Raw genomic sequence first — 20213 nt, 5'->3', positions numbered from 1 at the left:
GAGATTTACCAATAACAAAGAAGGGACATGACTACCTTTTTATGTTAGTTGTTAGATTTGGCAAGGTGTGTATTCTAATTCCTTGTAAAAAGAGCATGAGTGGCAAAGAAGTAGAAAATTTGTTTGGATAGGTTTTGGTGCACTTTGGGATACCAAGGAGAATCAACTTAGATAGGAACATGAGATTTCTCAGTGCATTTTGGACTACATTGTGGGAGAAGACAGACATGAAGTTGAAGAGGTCTACAACATCCCATCCTTAGATAGATGGGAAAACAAAATTAATCAACAAGACTTTGGTGCAGCTTTTGAGGGGTTACAATCAAAACAATTTGAAGGCCTAGGATGAAAATATGGTATACACACAATAATCTTATAATAGAGAAGTCCACACTTCTACTGGTAAGTCCCCATTTTAAGCTTGTTTTGGATATTCTCTACCATCACTTTTTGATATTACATATGGGAAACATGGAGGAGTAAGCAAGGGATTTACATGGTATGCCTTAAGGGCTGAAAAAATTGTTGAGAAGATTAAGAAAATCCATATGTAGGTAATAGAGATGCTAAAGAAGTTGCAAGAAAAATACAAGGCCAAGCATGATTAAGATAGAACATAAAACTCATTCAAGGTGGGAGACAAAGTATGGTTACAATCGAATAAGGAGAGGGTACAGGGTCCTGGTAAGAAAATTAGGGCTTGAGATACTAGAAAAGGTGGGAGATATTGGAAATAGACTTAGTTTACCCCCATACATGTGCATTTACTTAGTTGTGAATGTGGAGAATCTGAAAATAGGCCTCATCTCTATGCTTTCAGAGTGAAAAAGGTGGAGGAATTATCTCACAAGACATTTTTATACTGCTGGGACCTAGTTTGGAAAATCAAGGTCTACAACCTTCTAGGAGCATTTTGAGGCATCAAATAACATATTTCGGGGTAAAAAATTGTTGCTTTAGTGCAAAACTAGTTTTCCATATTTTACACATATAGACCTCTCAAATGGCCCAAGAATCTTCTCAATTAGAGTTTGTATGCAAAAGTTATGCCACTCATAAGTTTACCTTCCTGTTTTCACCACCATAATTTGAGAGCATGCCCAGTCATAGTTGTTGGAAAGATCGTCTGTATTGACATCAAAGTCATCGATGCTCCCCTTGACTATAACATCCTTTTGGGTCACAATTCTACTTATTCCATGTTAGTTGTCGCATTTGTGGTTCACCGTAAGATGTTCTTTCCCCACAATGGAAAGATCACCATTTTCGGTCAGTTGACGTATGACAATCCAAAAGCCTAGACTTTGCCATAGACTAAGATCTCATCTGTGGCTAACAATAAGGCTGTCTCTTCTATTTCTCCCGAAGTCTATAAATATTTCTCATTGCTTAGTGCTTACTATGGCCCACCGCCTACTCCTTCTGAGCCTAGATCATCAATTGTTTGCATGCATCATGGGCCACCCACAAATGGGTTGTTATGTCTGCACAAAATTCCACCCATTCACAACCTTCTATGCCTAACTCAACCACACCTAATGTTACAACTCCTCAAGGACCACCTCCTTTTTCTGGCATCTCTCCTAATCCTTTTTTTCCTAGTTCCGTTCCCCCAGCCCTTAACTATGCGGGAGTTGTCCCTCCAGATCATTACCCTTTTGGTCAAATATCGTTTTTGTTTCCACCTCCCAGATTTTATTCTACATCGATCATGACTACATTGATTTTACCTAATATCACTCTCGGGATCCCAGTCTAGTACATTGACCCCCCTACAAACACTGCACCTCATCAGTTGAAACCTTACACTGCTTTGACCCCAATCCAACCGGTCATTCCTACACATGCGTTTCCTTCAATTCCACAACAACCTCAGTAGGATCCTACTCCTACTCTGAAAGCATCTGGAAAAGGGGGAAAATCACGAAAGAAGGCATCTTAAGACAAGGCTCCCCCAGCAACTCCAGTCAACCATTAGCCCCCAAAGCATCTTACTACTTGCGCTTTTTGTGATGTTGTCGGTCATGCCACCAATAATTGTCCTAAACTCCCTCACATTAAAAAGGTTGCCACTGATACCTTTCCTGATCCTAACATCCCTGAGGTTCAAGTGACCTTGCCTAAATCAACTACGAGAATTCGCTCAATACGCACAAACGACCCTTGCGCTTTGTGTGATAACTACGACCATTATTCCCATCACTGTCCCCGTCTTGAATATTTTCGCAATAAACTTCAAGTACTTCGTGAAATAGTGGTCACTTGTACTGAGTCCCCTTCTCCTTTAGCTGTGGATTCTGTTCCCACTCCTACTCTAGAACAGGAGGTCTCCCAACCACCCATTGTGATCCCTCCCCCTGATGTCAAGATGACAGACAGTTCTTCTCCCATCCTCTACCTATCATCCTTCATGATATCTCTCCTTGAGAACTCCCTAGATATCTCCTCTCGTGATTCTATTGAACCTCCCTCAGTGTACACATCAGCCTCAACATCGGTAGATCTCCCCTCTATTAGTCATATGTCTCTTAGTAATGACAATGCATATGTGAACCTTGTTTCTCATGAAGATGCTTCAAGTACCTCTTCCTCGTCATGTGGTATTTCTTCCTTGAGTCTGCCCATCTTCCACTCTGATGAAGACATCATGGAATCCATGACCACTCCCGATTACCCTTGGGATAATATACACCATTGTGTATAATTCCTCCCATAGCAGACCCATGACATATATGATGTGGGCATGGGGGCATACATTTTAGAGGATCTAGAGGGCCAAATCCTTTCTAATCCTTGGAATGCACTCTACCTCAAGGAATTTTACCCATCGCATTTATCACCGAAATGTGTGTATATATTTATCTCTTCTTGCATTACGGTAGCTTTCATCTCGCACTTTCTTACACATTGTCTTCTTAGGTATTTCAAATGTATTTACCATCCACACCTTATATAATTTTTTCCAATGGTGCGAGTCGCTTCACCAAGAATCTTGCCTCTGGATCTTGGGCCATTTTTACCCCCATGCATTCGTTAGTCCACTCCAATGACATTTAAATTGGACCTGTCACCAATAACCAAGCCAAATATCATGCAGTGATAGGTTTTTTAGTCGATGCCCTTGATCATTAATCCTTCACATTCATGTTTTTTTAGATTCCTTGCTACTTTTCATGCAATTGAATGGAGTTTATCATATGCATAATTTTGTCCCATTTATAAAATATCTATGGGTTAATCTTTTGATGCGTGAATTTGAATCCATTTCATTCAATCATGTACCTAGAGTCCAAAATCACTATGTATATACCATTGCTAATAACATTCTAAATTGGCATTTACCACATGTAAGAAGACATCCATAAAATAAATGGCGAACCACATTCGTCACACACAAGATGCATAATCATATATATGTGTATTGTCATACAAGTGTTTTGAGTCCATAACTCTAAATACATCTAACATGCCCACTAGTATGTGATCAAAAAACAAAAATGGGGACCCACATGTCCCTATACCTAATCACTATCATCTGGAGATCCCCAAGCCAACGGTTCCACCTCACCAGCCCGTAAATATCGTACTTCCTGACCGCCCATCGCAAGGCATCGCATGATTCCCTGCCACTTTGGGGAAGACCTATGAACTAATCTGTGTATCAATCCTCTATATCATGTCTTCTATGATCTGTCACCCTAGTCAATAGTATGGTGTATCTGCATCGAAGGTCCTCCAACAGAGATCTATCATCCAACCTCTGCCATGATGAAGTTCCACCCTAATTTGTAGCCCCAGGTGTTGCGGCTCGTCCTGCATATCCTACTGGCCTCATCAGTGCTATATTTGCATTCCACAAAGTTTAGAAATCAGTACCACATACACATATTTCCTAAACTATCAATGCACCAAATATATAGCAACTTTCACTTACCATCTCGGCCTCATGCACATCCTGGTGGAAGTGGTAATTCAGTATCCCCTTGATAGTTCATGTCGTTGTATGGATAGTCATCTATATATAGCAGCAATTGGTCCCAATGAGCAAAAACTTAGGTCGGAACACTCGTCTAACTTCCCCTACACCTCCTCATCTTAATAGCTTCCCCCCAGCAACGCATCCTAGGCTCCTATGGGCCCCCATCATGGATCTGAACATGAGGTCATATACTGGGGATCTTCTCAAAGAAGAGTGAGCATAAGCTTATCCCAAACGAACAACTATCATTGGTTCCCCATCTGCATAATGTCAATTGTTGGTTTAATGATGACAACAACATTTGGGCTCACCCATAGTAGGTCCCTCCAAAAACACTCTCCACCAACATCATCAACCCTCCTGTGATATGGTGGAAAGCATGGCTACCATAAATTCGTAGCACCACTGCGGATATAGCTCCTATCTCCAATATCTCCATGTCTTCGATTCAGATAGTCTTTCCCATTGCATGACTACCCCATCTACAATGGCGCTCAACAAACTCCTCAATATGTCTCCCATGAGGCAACACTAGATGTATCTCCCCTACCACCCCCGAGGGGGACAGTCCGATAAAAAAGTATATATCCTAGATCATGACCTCCACTTGGTGCCCTTGCACTACAAAGTCCTCCTGATTTGGATCCCAATAGCTCACTATCCTCAATAGCAAGGTCTCACCAACCCTCATCAATAGGTTCTCTAAGAGCTTTAGCACACGACATCATGCCAGTATCCCTCGCACTGATTCCCCTCAATCTCAACCCAGAGGGTATCAAACTCTATTTCTCACCATGATATCTTTAACTCTACCAAACCTGCAAGAACCCACTAAGTTTTCTCAGTTCAGAATGCAAAAGGCAGTCATGGATGCACTTAACCTCAGTTCCCACTAGACCACAATCCTTCCCACCCTCTCATTCCAGAGCACAGTTTTTCCCTCAAATTTTGCATTGAGAACACTTGTGGGACCCATTTCTATGCTCCAGAGTGTAGATATAGCTCCAAAAAGTGTGCTATGACCATGAGGGAAGGAAGGGGTCTCCCACCAAAAACTGAGGACCTAATATGAAAATATAAACCACTAAAATTAATGAGTATGGTTAGGCCACCTACCTCCAACTCGCGGATCCTTATTCTAACATTCAGTTTGTCTGCTACAATCTCCACAAGATTTAGGGCCTTCTCCTCCTCTCAAATTCTCCACAGCTCACCATGCAAATGAATTGGATTTGGAGGTAAGAAGCCCTTTTATAGGAAAAACCCTAGTTTATTTTATTGCCCACTATGACCAAATCATAGCTCCGTTTGACAAACCGTCAACATCATTGGAAATTTGTCACCAAGTCATATAATGGGTCTCTCTTTGTTTTTGGTAATTTGACACTTCACCCGTAAGCCATTTTTTCCATGAAGTTTCACTTTGTCGCCCTTTAAAATCAAATCTCTTCATTTGAGTCACTCATTCTTTGGTACCACTTTACCTTTGCATTGGTTGACTCTCATGTTGATTTTCATCATGAGTAACCATCATTTACTCATGTTTTTATGTTCCCCAACAGGCCTCCCCCATGTGGAAGCATCATCGAGTCACCCTTGTTCAGAGCATCTGAGATGTGTCACCCTTGTACTTATGGAGTCTATTCTGAGTCCACATTGCATCCCATTACAGTGTTTCATTTGTTGTCGTGTAACATTTATTCCATTTTATTTATGTTTGGCCTCCAGTCCTTCTACTCCATCTTTGTCGAACCCTCGTTTGAGTCATTCACCATCCCCTCTAGATTCGAGTCAGTCGCTGCCAGGTCAACCATTTTTATTATGCTCTAACAAGGGAAGTCATTAGTCCTCTATCTATCATGTTTCCTTCCATCATCATCCCCAGTGTTAGTCCATTCTAGTCACTCTTCTATGTTCCCCCGTGCCTTTGTTGAGGATTCCTCATTGCCTTAACTCTAGCAGGTTCTCTTATGTCGACCTCAACACATTTATTCCAGAAGAGTATTCTAGAGGGTGGTGTACTTTGGTTCCATATTTCATCCTTTTTCAGTGCCTCAGATCAAGAAAAGGGACTCATTATTTCCCTTTGACTTGGTTGTTTATGACATGCTTGACATCAGCTCCTTATCGCACTGTTGAGATTTGTACACTTGACGATTCAGTGATCTAAACAATTGTCCCAATGATTCCTGGGTGTGTGTGAGATGTTTCGGACCTCATGAGGGGGTGGCCCTTTAGGTAGCCTCCCACATGCACGTATGACCACAGATATTGATCTAGCCTCTGATGTAATTAAGTAGATTTGGTGAGTTCCATTTTCATCGCTTGCAGCACCTATAGCTTGCATGGCTCCTCCAGATGATCCATTCATATTTTCAGAGCATTTTCTTACTCAACAAGGTTTCCTTGGTTGTGACCCCCCCTCCCCATGTCAATTTGAGGGGCGTTGTATCTCATGTACTAAGATATTATTGTATTTAGTCCTGGCCTATGTTTTCCCAGGCACATCTTGTATATGGGATTTGTTGTATTATTTTATGGCCCATTGAAGCCAATGTATCATGTATCATGTATCATGTACTTTATAGCTAAGTCCCACATTGTTGGGCTCACCATTATTCTTTGTACTCATTTATTTCGGTAGGTATAGGTATGCCTCCCCTGCCTCATTTGAGATCATATACTACCACATAAAAGGAGACTTCTATCAGTATTGTAGGTCTCACCTCCTCCGTTATTTGTCCATCCTTTACTTGCTTCAGATCTCTCTCTCTCTCTCTCTCTCTCTCTCTCTCTCTCTCTCTCTCTCTCTCTCTCTCTATAACTCCCCTTTTTGGTGTCTTGTGGAAGTGTAATCTACAACATATTTCGGTCATACGGTTTTCTCCTAACACTCATACGTGTGAGGGCAATCTGTTATCAGCAAAAAATGATCACCTAGCCATTTCTAACTAGGTGGATCAAAATACACCATGTGGATTTAATTTTACCATAGTAAAATCACTTTCAGTGTAGAAAATAATTTAGTAAACCACTTTCATTAAATTGTTTTTTGAATTAAATAAAAATTAACCTATGGGAAAAATTAGATAAATCATTATTTATTTAATTTTCTCTAGGAATTATTATTAAATCATTATTTAATAATTATTCCTTGTCCCATTTGACTAAATCCCTTGGGAATATTTAAATAAATAATTATTTATTTGAATTTCCTTATTTGCTATTAGAATAATTATTAAATCACTATTTAATAATTATTTTGATTTCACACCTTTCTTGTTTCTCGTGAAATAGTTAATAAATCATTTTAGTTGTTAATTATTTCTAAATAAAGGAATTTAACCATTTTAAATTCCTTTTTCCTCTCCAATAATTTGAATTTGGTCAATTTTATTTTATTATTCTCCATTTTTGAGATTAACTCCATACTTCGCTATATAAAGGAGGGTTTTTCATTCTTTCCTAACCTGATCATTATCATCGTCAATATTATCGTCACTTTTTCTTGAACTCCCACTAGAGTTCTTCACTTTGTTTTGGTTTTTTACACGATTGAGAGAGAAAATCTATTTCTGAAGCATCAAGGATATCAAATGACCCATCCCATGGAGGGGGACTTACAGACTAATTTGTATATATCCTACACAGGGTGTTATCAATAAAGATTTATTTGTTTAAAATTGTCTTTCCACTGGGTTATTATTCTGGATCTATCATCTTACTACTATTTGTTTCAGATCTTGTTTTCTTTTACCACAAATTTTCCATTTGTGTTGTAGATCTAGAACAATAACAACCATTAACTTGTTGTCAAGGTCATTTGTCACCTTTAAGTGAAGGTTTTTGCTACATCTTCTAGAAATTTTCACACTAACAGTCTCGATGCCCTTGTTGTTGTTATTAAGGGTTGAGCCGGTTTAGTCTCTGGATACCCTTGTTGTTATTGAGGGTTGAGGAGGTTTAGTCTCTAGCTGCCCTTGTTTCTATTGAGGGGTGAGGCGGTTTAGTCTCTGGATGCCCTTGTTGTTATTGAGGGTTGAGGTGGTTTAGTCCTTGAATGCTCTTGTTGTTGATATTGAGGGTTGAGGCGGTTTAGTCTCAAGATACCCTTGTTGTTGATATTGAGGGAGGAGGTGTTTTAGTCTTTGGATTCCCTTGTTGCTTAGATACAAGAGAAGGCACTCGGTGCTTGCCAAGTTTGGAAGTCAATTCAATGTGTGTATGGAAAGGATAAACAACAAGACAAAGGCAAAGAACCATTTGAAAAATAAGTATCAATGTTTTATTTCATTTTTAACTATGCATGTGATCTATGAATCTGATTTATGATGGTTGCATGTGATCTATGATTTTGATTTATGATTTTTGAGTTTCGAGCTAACCGAATGTGATATGTTTATATGTGATGATGTGATCAAAGAGTTAGTTTGACTTGTTGTGAGAGGAACTAAACAAAATTACAGGAGTACCTTATTAATGAGCCACCAATGAGGTATGATTTGAATTTATTTCAATTTATTTTGAATCTAATGACAATTATGTAATTGAACAAGAAAGCAAAGGAATGTCTGGTTTAGGGTGGTTGAAATTGATTACAATAATTAGCAACAACATCAAAAATGAATTTGAAAAAGCAGTAGTATGTTGGTAAACCACTTTAGGAGTAGGGCCATTGTGAAACACTCATACCCAATAGTGTCTGTAACATCCTTGGTGAAAATGCCATGTAATGAAAGTTAACAAAGGCAAAATATGAGCACGGTCAAGGGACATGTATTACAAGTTGAATGTTGGGCAGGACATCCTAGTGTGGGTGTTCATTTTGGTTTATGATGGCTGAGGAGATTGGAAAAGGCAAAGGAAAATGAATTAAAGATGCAAAAGGAATTTTTGGCACATTTATCTATGAAAATAAAGGAAATTAGGAGAAAAGTGAGGTTAAAAGTTATAGGTTGCATGTGAGGAGGAAATTGAAGGAAAATAATGCAAATGAAGAAAATAGAGGCCTCGTTGATAAAAAAAGGCTTCTAAGGATCTGTTGAAAGACCTTGGCTCAAGTTTTGGAGCAAGGAAGGTAAAAGTAAGCAAGGGAAGGACAAGGAAAGGAAAGGAAGGAAAGAAAGGATCAAGTAAGGAAAAGCAGGATCAAGTAGCTTCAGCAGGAATACTTGTAGGTAACATATTGCATGTGTGATTTGCTAGCTGGTTTTGACATGCATGACTTTTCATGTTGGTGTATGGTTCTCTTGCTATCGGTGGTATGGTTTTTTCGGGTATGACAATGGTTTTCAGCCTAGCCTTTCCTTTTTCTAGATGCCATGGTGTGTTGGGATGTTTATCTCAGTTTTGAACATTGGATTTGTTAGATGGATTTCAGAACCTAGGGCAAAGGTGGTTTCAAGGTTCATTCCCAAAGGCCTAGGAATCACTTGACCACTTTTGGCGGGATACATGGTAAATCTTGAGGGAGAAGTCTTGGTTTAGGGCCTAGTGATTTGGGTTTGGATTGTAGTAAAGCCTCAGAGACTGGTCTCGATTTAGGGCCCAGTGATCCGGGTTTGGATTACAGTAAATCTTGAGAGACTGTTCTCAGTTTAGGGCATAATTATCCAATATTGGATTGCGGTAAAGCCTGAGAGACAAGGAGACGGAAAATTCCTCAAGGTTAGTGATGGTTTCTGGATGGCATTCCAAGTTAGGTTTGGTTGTGATTGGAGCACCAATTTTTGTGTGATCATAGTTTGGTGAGGGTGGAGTGGTTTAACCTCTGGATTCCCTTGGTTATTTTTGGATTGGTTTATCCATGAAATCCCACATTCATGCTTGGAATATGGCATGGGGGTGACTCATTGAAAGAAACATTTGGTTCAGCCATGTCTACGGTCAGGTGGTACGTGGAAGTCTCGAACCTGGTCGGATTTGCCTATGATTAATGAAATCTAAGTTCTGTTATTTTTTTCACTTGCTTATATGTGGATTTAATGGTTATGAGATCTTTGTTATTTTCATGGTTTAATGTTGGTTTTGAGCATGGTTAATTGATGGGTTCATATCATGATTATCTCATGTATTTACTTGTAATTTTTAAATTGATGGATGCAAGACCTAATTGATGCTATAACAATTCAATGGAGAAGGTGGTGATCCTTCTTGTCATGCTTCATAAGAGTTTTCATTCATTCATGCTTTGCCTTGTATCCTATACTTGTAGGTTGCATTGATGCCAAGTGTTTGATAAAATTTTAGTCCCAGTTGGGGATGGTCAGACCCTAAGGTTTATTTTTGGTTTAGTAGTCTTGTTATCATGTCTTTGATGGATTCTGAAAGTTATAACAAGTCCTGGGCAATGGCCAAAATTCTGGGCTAGAAAAGTGCCTTGAATTCTACAGACACTAGCACATGCCTATTCGGAAAAGTCCCTAGACACTAGCTTGTAGGCTTGTAAGAGCATATAGAGGTCCCTAGACATTGGCATTCCTATAACATGATAGCGTCCAGAGAGCAAGAGGTCTAAAAGATCAGTGGGACCCAGGGCCAGGATGTCTGAGTGGTTGACATGTCTCCTAGGGATGTTGTTGTTGATGTGGAAGGTATGGTTGATGTCTTTCATCAATTCCATTTCCTTAAGATCACCAAGAAGGTTCAATCCCCTCATAGTGGCCTCTCTTGTCGCATGTTTACCCCAGTTACTTGGGTAGACGTGGGACGAGGGTGGTTATAGATTGCTATCATATCATAGTTGCACTCTCCTTGGGTGAATCTGCTTGTCATGCAAACATGTTGGTTGCATATGTGTTTCTTACGATTGTAGTCCATGTGCTTGTTTCATTTGCATGGTGTTGGTCATGGTTGTAGTGATGTCACCATGTGAGAGTTGATGGTGTTATTGTTGCATGTGATTTTCATGAGTGCATGTTGGTTATGCATAGGTTATGAATGCCAATGTCTATATGATGTCATGCATGCATTGTCATGGTGAAGGTTGTTATGTTTGAGTTCATTCTATGCAATTAGGTCATTATGATGCTATTGGTATGTTATGATGCTAATGTGTTGGCTAAGATAGAGCAAGAGATGTAGACCATCAAAGTGAAGTTGTAGCATTGGACCTCGAGGCAAGAGCATGTCGTCCTATAGGTTGTATGTTGGGCATGTAGGTATGTAGGTTAAGGATTTTTATATGCATTAGTGTTATATACATTAGGTTTATGTACATGTCTATTGATGTTATGGTTACATACATGATAAATGTTATTTGATTAGTGTAGTCATATGGATATAGTCATGAGTGGCAGTAACATGTGGTTGTATGCATTGCTCTTGTTGTTTTATGTTAGATAACTTGATGATTATATTATATGTTGTTGATGAGTATGTTATAGGTTAACTTCTTGTTGTTATATGATAATTAGCTTGATGATTAGGTCATATGTCGTTGATGAGCATGATATATAACTTGTTGTTATTATATGTTAGCTAACTTGATGATTAGGATTATAGCATTAATATCTTGATGTTATATGTATCATACTAATCTAGATTGACTTTGCATATGTCACTATTATGCATGAACGACCAATGTTTATGAGCTTATGATGTGAACATGTTAGTTAGATACCGTTATGGATATCATGATCTTATTTGTGCTTGAGCTAATGTGTTGTAAATTTATATCGTGCTAACTACATTGATTGTGCAGACAAGATAGCCTCCCCTGGGATACACTAAGGTATGATTTTTCTTATGTAGTATACTTGGTGCTTCATTGTTGATTATGTCATCGATTTGGTGTTTGAGCATTTGGTGTCTATTATATTGCCTAGTTGATTTATCTGACATGGTACATTTATAGTTTGTTGAATGTTTGATTTATTGCACAATATGAGTATGAGTCTATAGGATTGCATGAAGGAATGATCTTATTTTAAGATAATTGTGCTAACAAATATGTGACACAGTCGATATGTACTTGAGTGTAGTAGGTGACAGTTGTAGCATTATGTCTAATGACTATGAGTTGACTATGGATTATGACATGATTTTTAGTCTTGGTAAACATTGCTTTCAAAATTAATATACATGTTGTCTTGATATTTGGAACATGTGGTTGACATGTGTAAGTAGTTGTAGGGTAACATGCTTGGTATTAGCATGACAAAGTAATATTTTTATGCTTACATAACTAGCAGTTGGGTGATGTGACAGTACATAGTAAGAATCAATTGCAACAAGGTAAAAAGGTACAAGAAAGGAATTGGACAATAATTCCTTTGGCTATGTTTGGAAACCCTAATTCCAAACAAATGAGTGCTTTACATACAAGAAGTATTCTTAACCTTAATTTTTTCTGACATTATGTGGATATGTGCTAGATTCATGAACATGTACTTGACAGGTATATTAGTTAGTCTCTAGTTATAGGTGGATCCATCAAAGGATTGGAGTCCCTTGAGAGATGGCTTGGATTTCTTCAGTTGCAAGAAACGTGCTTGGCACAACAAGGTAAGGTAAATGGTGTATTTTTATGTTTAATTATGCACTGACAATTATGTGTTGATGGCAATATGATGCAAGGGATTTCATGGAAAATAAATTTCCATGGAATCTTGAGGAAGGCCCAGGTTGAGCTTTCCCTTGGAAGCACTAAGAACCATGGGGATGAAGTCACGGTGTTTGTTTCTAGTCTTGTGCTTTTGGTCTTTTGGTGAATTTTTGTGCTTGGTTGCGGATTTGTTTGCGTCTTGTGCATGGCCATGTCACTTTGTTGGTGGTGTCGAATTACTGTTGGTTTCCATGGTTTCTTCTTGTTTGCTTCTTAGTCTTTCCTTTATTATTTTGTGAGTCTTGGGAATTCATTGGGAAAGAGTAAAGTTAATGGAGCTCAGGGAGAGTTGTGTCGTACCCAACAGGTAATGTAAGACATAGATGAAGCTCAGTGCATGAGTAAGCGCAGCGAAAAGTAAGACTATGACAATCGGTTAGATTAGTTTGGTCCATTGGTGTAAATGGACAGTGGATATATAATCATGAGAAAGGTAAGAGGAAAGGTGAAGTAAATGGATCTGAGGCGTCATATGCCTTGACTATGTTAGGAACAATTGTTCTCAATGTTGTGCATGGTGTGCACAGATAAAGAGATTTTTCTTAACCTTGACCTTGCGTTATCCAGTAATTATGTTATGATCATGATTATGCTGACGTTTATATATAGATACATGTATGTATGTATGTATGTAGGGCGTGTCTGACAGGGTCGTCATGGATCATGGTTGCTTAATGCTAATATTTATATGTATAAATGTATATGTATGTACATTGTTACCTGACAGGGTCATCCAGAATCTTGATTGCTTTATGTCGATGTTTATATGTATACATGTATCTATGTATGTTGTTGCCGTGACAAGGTTGTCAGGAATTATTCTTGCGGAGGAATTATTTCTTACGTAGGTGAATGACATGCATAGGTTCTTGGTTTATGAGGAATCAAGTGGGAATAGTAGTCCTGACAAATATACGAGGTCAATATCATCTAGTTATGAGTTGATATTATTTGATTATATTATTTCTATGTTTATGCTATGGACAGACTATGTTGAGATATACATCAGTGGAATCAAAGAAGTGTGCTTTGTGGCATACTAGGATAAGCTTGGATGGCAAAGAGACACTAGAAGTAAGGTTGCTTGGTAGAGAAAATGTGGTTTTAGATGTGTCGTACTACTGTGTGCATATTTTGTATATGTTGCATAAATGATGTTGTGCGCATGTGGTGTTTTGTACATGTCATGCATGTGATGTTGTGTACATGTCATGCATGTGGTACTATTTACATGTAGTATTGTGTACACGTTGTATAGGTGGTGCAGTGTACATGTGGCATTGTGTACATGTTGTGCAGGTGGTGCCGTGTACATGTGATGTTGTACACACATTGTGTAGGTGGTGCTTTGTATAGGTGGTACTGTGTACATGTTGTACATATGGTACTAGTGTACATGTGGTATTTTTTGCATGTTGTACATGTTGTGTTGCGAGCATGTGATACTATGTATGTGCATTGTGTAGTCATGGTATCATGACATGTGTATTCATTATGTTGTACTTTGTGTACGTATACATATTGTGCGGGGTTGTACATTGGGTATAGATGTATGTATTGTGTTGTACGTTGAGTGTAGGTGTATGTATTGTGTTGTATTGTACACTAGATGTAGGACTATGTATTGCAATGTGTTGTACACTAGGTGTAGGTGTATGTGTGGTATGTCAAGTGTAGGTTCATGTATTCCATGGTGTTGTATGTCGTATGTGGTTGTATGCGTGTGATGTACACTATGTGTGTGTGCACATGGTTGAGGGGAGGGTAGTGGGTGTTTGTTTGGTGTGGAAACTGATCTGGAGTGGATATGGGATAAAGACAAAGGTAGAATCTAAGGATTAATTAAAGGATAATATCAACATTTTATTTCAGTTTATTATGCATGTGATTTATGATTCTGGTCTATTTTGATTATATGTGATCTATGATATTGGTTTATGATGACTGCATGTGATTCATAATTTTGATCTATGTGGTTGTATTTTAAGCTAACCTAATGTGGTATTTTAAGACATGTTGATTTGGTAAAAAATGATAGTTTGAATTGTTGTGACAGGAAGTAAACATGTTTGTAAGCATACCTTATTGACGAGTTGCCAATGAGCTATGATTTGAAGTTATTTCAATTTATTTTGAATCTAATGGAAATTATGTGCTTGGAACAGGAATGAATGAACATGTCGGTTGAGTGGTCGAAATCGATTACAAGAATGAGCCACAGCAGTGAAAGAAATTGGAACAGGCAACAGTATGTTAGTAAAGCACTTCAGTAGCAGTTCCATTGTGGGACACTCGTACCCAATAATGTCTATTTATTTCCATGAGAATGTTGTGACCATGTTGATGCCTCTAAAATCCTAGCACCAACATTGGGGAGAACCAACCGGTTTGGACCTTAGTACAGCTCCTTTTCTGGCTCCGACTGGATATTATGGGACCAGTTTCCCTTAATGAATGGTTTAATGGATGGTTTTTTTGTAATATATAATGGAGAGGGTAAATGTTTTAACCTATAACTCAAAATATACAAATATATTTATATAACCTGGGTATTCTGTAAACAATGTGATTTCTGATTATTTCTAACAGACAAAAAATCATATAGATGGCTTACTTATCAATAGAAAGATGCACTCATATAATTATTTCTTTGTTTAAAAAGTTAAACGAAGTAATAATAAAAGCATATCACATTCATAACAATGTATATCACTGACATATATTCAAAGGATAACAATTCTAAATCTTCAGAAATGATATGATAAAGAATTATTTGAAAAAATCATACATATATATATCAACAATAGCAACTTTTAAAAGAAATTCTTCATCACCTAAGGAAACAAGACAAAAATAGTGATAGGAATACTGCATGCATTTGAATACTTTCGATGTAAATAACACTCCGATTCCACTTTCTTATTTGAGAAAACTTCCAAGGAAATAAAAAAGTGCAGGTCTTGAAAAAGCTTCTTTCACAAAAATGTAGAACCTTGATCCACTATTGATAAAAAAATATTTAGAAGTACAAAAGTGCAACTTCTTAAGTCAAATCTTATACAAATTGAGGACCCTTTCTTAAAAGACATGAAAAGGTTTAAATAATCAAAATAAAAACTAACTATCAATAAAAATTGCTATGAGCTGTTAAAACTGCAAAAATGAAATATGGGATTTGATTCATGAAAATAACAATGTGATAGCCTTTGAACTGATCCATTGTATCTACTTGTTCTCTTGCACTTGTAGCTAACAGATGGAGTGCATTTGCTGAATTTCCGGAGAGTGACTCATCATGGAATGTAGTTGGGTTGTCTACATAGCATCAGAGAGTTCAGGAACCATGAGATTGACTACGTCAGAAAGGCATTTCATGGCCATCTGCTAGCTATGCGGCTTGACTAGGAAAAACCAAAATTCATCCCAAGTCAAGTTTTGCACTTTGCCGATGTGTTCTTCTCTGCTTCCCAGATCCTGTCTCCATTGTTCTTCTAGTGCTTTTGTTTTTGGGAGTTTTCCTGGAGAGAAATCGGAGATCGAGTTAGCCATATATAAGCTGTCATTTACTAACTCGATTACAACGTTCATTGTAGCCCTGGCTCTAGAAGTCTCTCTTTTGGCTTTTATTAATTGTGATTCCCACTCCGAAAACAAGATTTCCTTGTGCGATTCTTGTATTTTCGGTAAATTGGCAGCCATGCCTTCTTCCAAATTTTTCCAAGAGAGAAAATTTGTTATCTTATCATCTGCTTTTTCAAATTCCAGTCTGGTGTCAACTGCCTGTTCAATAAGTGATGCAGAGATAGTGCACAATGGGTCAACCAATGATATTTTATGGCAAAGGATGTTTAGCTGCCGAGATAAGGCTTTGTTTACTTCCAGGGCTTCTTTCTTGAATTCACTAACCTTTGGATAACCCTTGAATTTCTCTATCTGTAATTGCAGTTGTGCAATTTGATCTTCTTTAGCCTTCATTTCCTACTAAATTTCCATTTGAAGCTTGGTGAGTGTTAGTGTCAGTCTTTGCAGCCTTCCTCCAGTGATAAAACATGCTCTTACAAAGTGATTTTAGGGTGCCAAAGTCAAATTTTGTCATTTCAGTGAGTCTTCAAGTAAAATTTCGTCACTGGGTATTAGGTCTAGGGTTTTTTTTCACTTCTTTCAAAGTTGTCCAAATGTCGGCCCATGTCACCATTCAACTGAGTGTACCATCATGTAGAGAGTTGTCATCATCATTTCAGATTCCAATGGGTCATTTTACACCGTGTTCATGTTTCAGTTGTGCTTGGGTAAGACTCATTTCCCTCTCCTAGGGTTTCGAAGGTAGTTTCTCTTGGATGGTCAAATCATCAACAAAACTTGTATCCTAATGTTCATATACCTTCCCCTACCCTTAATTTACCTTCTTAAGTACTTCCCATCACTCATATCCTTCAAATTCATCATTTTCCTACAAACCCTAGCTTCTTGCCACAATTTGACAATTTTCTAGGCTAGGCCTATGTTTTTCCCTTTTGGACCTCTTCCCCTGACTCAATATTTGAAATTCCACTTTCCCTTACTTCCTAACATCCCTCCCTACCTTCCAAAATTTTCTCAAGAATTTAGAAGCCCCTTATCCCCTTCATTTCACTTCATTTCGACAAATCCCGTGTTCCACACATTGGGATAGGTTTTACTCAAACGATGTTTCTGACCACTAAAAAATTAATTTGGAAAACGTGAGAGAGGTTATTTTCCATATTAGGCCAAGGAAGAAAAAAATCCTTCATTTTTTACACAGGTATCATGGTTTTAGAGAAATTTCAAAAATACAAGTTGCCTCAAGAGAGTTAATGCAACTATGAAGTGACCTTGGGAAAATCAAGAGTTCTCCTAGCTTGGTTGGCCAAATGACTTTCTTGATGAGTTAAATGATAATTGGACACAAAATTATTTCCAATGAGCTATCATGAGCTCAATTTGGAGTTCAAAAAGACCTTCAAAAGTTGACTGCAACAGCACTCTGCATTTATGTAGCCTCATTTTTCACATTTTGACCAGTCTTGGGAGATTTGACTTTTGACCAGGCAAATGACCTCCAAAATGGAAAATTCAAGATGTTCTGGAAAGTAGACTTTATAAGATTTCCAACGAGATATCCTACAACCAATTTGGACACTGTAAAGGACTCAAAAACTTCATCTGAAAACGTCGTTGTGCATAGAATCAATGGCGCTGCGCATAGAAATTTTCAACACAGGCTTTTCCAGCAGGTGCGCAACGCCGGCCATCGGCGTTGCGCTTTTGTTCGGGACAATTTCTTGCAAAAAAGTTTATATTTTTGGAATCAGCATGGAAAAATATGGAAGCTCAGAAATGGCTGAGAATTTTGGACAAGTTCTAGGTCTCCAAAAGGGAAAAAAACCCAAAAAGTGCCCTGTCTACCACTTTTTTGCCACACAGGAAGAATTCTTGGGAGATTCCATTTTTGGAGGGATAAATGGACCCCAAATCCAAAAATTCAATTTTTTCCGGAAATTTGACTCACCAAGCTTTCCAATGAGCTATTCTGAACCTGATTTGGACTTCGGGAAGCCTTTCAAAAGTGGCCTAGAAAAAGTGCGGCGCATAGAAGGAATTTTGCCAGTTTTGCCTAATTTTCCAGAATTTCGCCCAGTTTGACTATCAGTTGACTTTCTCTCTTCTCCTTGGTAAATTTGTAATGGTAAATCATGTGAGATGATGTAAATTTGATGAAAAATGACTTGATGGGGTAGATACATCAATTAGAGGTAGTTTGAGGTTGAATGAATCAGTTTCCATAATTTTAGAGGCAAGTTGTTCCACTACCTATTTTCTAGTTCCTAATTTAGATGTTGTTGAAACAGCTCCTTGACTCATGGATTCAACCCCTAATGGCTAGAATAGGTGGTTTGATGCCTATATCATGTAATTTCTAATTCATTTGTAAAGGTTGGACTCTTGTGGATGCATTGAGCATTATTGTAAATCACTTCTGCAGTTTGTGAAGGAAATGAACCAGGGTTTTGCAGCATTTTGTGGGATTCTTGTGGTAATGTGTCTTGGCATTGTTTTTTCCTTTGTGATTTAGTTTCTATTATGTGTATATGTTACAACATCTATTTATTTCTTCATAACTAAATGAATCAAGAGAATTAGGTAGAATCCATTGATATTCAGTGCTCTGCCTAGAGGATACATTTAGTTTTTAATGTTTTCTGTTGTTTGAAGAGGACTCATGAACCTTGCATGCCCTCTCCAACTCCTCACCAGTATTTAGACTCACCATCACATTCATTTAAAAGTGCTAAAACACTTTCCTACCTCGCCCCACAGAAACCTCTACAAATCTGAGTTGATTTCCCAGACCCAAAGCTGCCTTCCTCATCTCATCCAGCAACCAACCATTAAAACAAATCAAAATCCTCTGAGAAAATATACCTAGCCTAAAATTAGCATTAAATTTTAATCATCTCAAGCCCTAGTTTCCATATTATAATTGAGATTGATGAGGAGAGAGCCCTATCCCTACCTGGTAGGGCTAGCTACCAGGTTAAGCGTGGTTTGATGTTACCCTAGACCTACCTTCCTTTAGCCTGAGGTAGATTTAGGCCCTAACATAGTGGCGACCATACTGGGGAATGTAGTTTTATGTTCTTCAGCGAAATGTAATCAATTTCAAATCTGATTGTTGATGGTGGACAATGATCAGACACAGGAAGGTTGAAATCATTCACTTGGCAATTCTAAATCATTTTCGAGATCAGATCCAAGGACTCCACTGGAGGATGAACCTGACAAGCAGAAACATGAAAGGACAATGTGGACAGATCAGGTATTCAAGTTGGAATTTCATCCAAGACATTTTGTTCTTCGTTGTAAATTATTTCTTCTCGTTTCCCAAGAATGTCAAGAAGGCTTTGCAAAGTATATTGTATTTGAGAAAAAATCCTCGACTTGCATTTGATTCCTTCCCTTTGAAGATTGTGAATACCAAAGATTTACATGCCTTTGAGCTTGATCAAGACCCTTTTTCTGAAGCCTGTGAAGACTGTCTTCAAACTGATGAGCCTCAAGAGACCAAGACTGATTCTACACCTTCTGTACATACCCCTATACCTTGTAAAATTCCACATCGATACAAGTTTCTGATTTTACCTTCAATATCCCATGCTTTCCCTAAACATCATGACCTATATCTACCAAGATTTGATGGTGAACGCGACAACATCACTGCTGAGAGACATGTATTGAATTTTGAGTCTTTTACTGACCTTTTTGAAGTTGATGAGGAGGATGTCAGTGTTAGGCTTTTTGCTCTTACTTTGCAAGGCAAACCCAAGAGTTGGTTCAAAACCCTACCTAATGCGAGCATCTCAGATTTACAGCAGTTCGTCAAAGTTTTCCTCGACAGGTGGGTGGTTAGACAGAACCCTTTCTTGATTATAGAAGAGTATAACCAGTTGAAAAGACAGCTAGGGGAGATAGTACAATAGTTTTCTGCCAGATTTAACCAAGTCTATTTTTCGATGCTAGTTAATATAGGACCTCCTCCTGGATCCGCTCTCTTGCACTACCAGGAAGCATTTGATCCAGAAATGGAGTTTCAGCTGAGAGAAAGAAACC

Source organism: Pinus tabuliformis, chromosome 2_2 (genome assembly GCF_031772625.1).
Source record: "Pinus tabuliformis cultivar Carrire ecotype Pingquan chromosome 2_2, CPIR1, whole genome shotgun sequence".
In the NCBI taxonomy this organism is placed as follows: domain Eukaryota; kingdom Viridiplantae; phylum Streptophyta; class Pinopsida; order Pinales; family Pinaceae; genus Pinus; species Pinus tabuliformis.
The sequence above is the reverse complement of the archived record's forward strand: the minus strand, read 5'-3'. Positions refer to the sequence as shown.